A 2692-nucleotide genomic window follows, 5' to 3' on the forward strand; every position below is an offset into this window, starting at 1 on the left:
TTGTTGCAGCATTGTCGCGGCTACTGAAGCTTGCCGATGCAACATCATCGAAACAGTCGGGTTGCCATCATAGCATCACCACGGCTATCAAAGCACCCATCGTCGTCGTCAAAGCAGGCCGTCACAACATCATTGAAGCAGACAGGTTGCCGTTGTAACATTGCCGTGACAGTCAAATTACACCGCGGCCGTCAAAGCTTGTCATCCCAACATCACCGAGGCAGCCGGGTATTGTCACAACATCACCGCGACCGTCGAAGCATGCCGTCGTGCGACCGCCGCAGCCATGCCTCACACTACGCCCGCAAACAGCCGAGACCACCCTGGTCTTTTTGAAGCAGCTTATGTCGTGAGAATGGATGACTTTGCTTTTTTTTAGGGAAGGTACTTACCTGAACTAGAAGCACCTCGCTGGGTCACATGTGCGTTGCAACAATAACCTTCTCTACCCACAAAAAAATAAACAATAACCTTCTCTGGAGTCGCTGCTGCGCATGCCATTAGTCAAACTAGTCAGGGTGGGATAGACATGTGAAAGCGGCTCCCGTGATCAGCTAAGAGAAGAAATAAATTAAAGCGTGGAATCAAGTGGATCGTACGGCTTACAGGACATGCTGGACCAACCATCGGGTGGCTAGCGACCCGGCTGATCCCACGCGCGGATTAGCCGGATGACGCCTAGCATCTGCCCTAGACAAATTGTGTTGAATTATAGATGTGTCTTGGGTTCATATAAACAATAATTTCTGGTTAATTTCTAAGGCTCAAGTGAGCCGTCATGTCATGGTGGGAAGTTCAGTATTATACCATCATTGAAGGAGAGTTGAGACCTCTATAAAAGATTCTCTTCTATATGCTATTAAACCTTGAGAAGAAGATTTAAAAAAACGTGATACACGTGCGCTCCTAATCCGCCGCTTGCCTCATTTGCGCTGTGTTTCGTGAACGAGACGAGCTCAAACCTACATCATGTGTGCATTTTATTTTAGCTGGTCAAGAACAGTTAATTAAGTAGAGATTACTTATGAGTCACTAATGGAATTGCTATTGTCCGAAACGTTAGGCCGTATGCTGTTTGGGGACTGGTCGCGGGCCTAAGCCCAGGCCCAAGACTCTCTACCCCTAGCGCACTCGGTTCCTTCTTGTAACAACCCTAGACGCCACTTTATTGTTTCACCCACTGTTGTTGTTTCCTTCCCATCACGTCGCCCGCGTGCACTGTCGTTCGAGAGAGTAGGCCTCTGGAACTTCGTCCTTGCAATCCTGCACCAGTAGGAGGGCGATAAGGTTTTTCGAGAGTGTCTCAGTATGACTGCTCCGTGTTCGTCTTCCTCCTCCTCCTTTGTTTCGACTACTTCACCGACACCAATCCAATGGCCGGCGCCGCCGCCAAGAAGGCTGTGGAGGAAGTGGAAGCCGTTGCCGTGGCCTTAGCCTGGCCTACTAGAGGGTATGATCTGTTCATCCGCTATTTACTCATGCATGTGCTAGATGTATTTATTGTGTTCGTAGATGTTTTTGGTTCTATGTTCGATACGTCCTCACATGTTTAGATATCAATATGAGCTCCATATTGTTATTGCTAGCCTCATGATTTATTTGTGGATTAAATTAATCAAAAAAGTGGTAATATATTCAACAATCTAAAACCTTACTTTCATAGGAATTTCCCAGTTCAAGCATTTGCTGCTACATTGAAATCGGTCCCGTTTATAGATACATATTTTAGGTGTTGGCAGACCAAGACTATCTTGTGTCTCACAACAATGAACGTGTTTTGGGTCATCGGTAGCACTCCTGCTGGAACGATTGCTTCTGAACAGGAGAAGACATTTAGGGAGGACACCATCGTCTTTGTGGGAGTCGTTCTGAGTGTGATCGGAGACATATTAGTTGAAAATATCTGCATATGCGTGTTGCCAAGAACCTGTGGGGTGCGCTTGAAGCTAAGTTCAGCGCAATCGATGCTGGAAGCAAGGTGCGTGCTATGGAGCAGTTCCACAATTATAGGATGGTTGATAGCCGTCTTGTATTGGACTAGACTCATGAGATACAATGCTCGGGCTCCTAAAGTGTGAGTTACCAGACAAGTTTGTCGTGGGATGCATAATTGCTAAACTTCTTCCTCTTGGAGGAACTTTGCTACTTCTCTTAAGCACTTGAGACGTGCATTCTCGGTTGAGGATGTCATCAATCATCTGAGTGTTGAGTAGATTCAAGAGGAAAGGACTTACACGTGAAAGAGACTGATGGGTCTTCTAGCACAAATATGGTACAGAAGAATTTCCATGAGTTAAAGGGAAAGAACACGGTCTAGCAGAATACTACCTTCAAGAAGAAGTGTAAGAGGAAAGGCAAGAATAAAGTTGGTTGCTTCACTTGTGTCAATGGTCACTGGGCCAATAGATGCCCGAACAAGTTTAAGAAGTTAGGACAGGACTCCAAGTCTGCAATGTGACCATGAGCAACAATGATAATGGGGCATCTGGGTATGGTAAATCGTTTTATTGTACTTTCAGTTTGTCAGTCCACTGATTGGTGTGTTGACACATGTGCAAGTATTCATGTGTGTGTGTTGATGTGCCATTTTTCTCTTCTTACCAGGTTGCACAAGATTGTTCTGTCCCCATGGGGAATGTCTCACATACTTCTGTTTATGATGTTGACACGGTGGATCAGAAGTTTGCTTCAC

The sequence above is a fragment of the Triticum urartu genome, chromosome 4A (genome assembly GCF_056163025.1).
Source record: "Triticum urartu cultivar PI428250 chromosome 4A, HENAU_Tu73, whole genome shotgun sequence".
In the NCBI taxonomy this organism is placed as follows: Eukaryota; Viridiplantae; Streptophyta; class Magnoliopsida; order Poales; family Poaceae; genus Triticum; species Triticum urartu.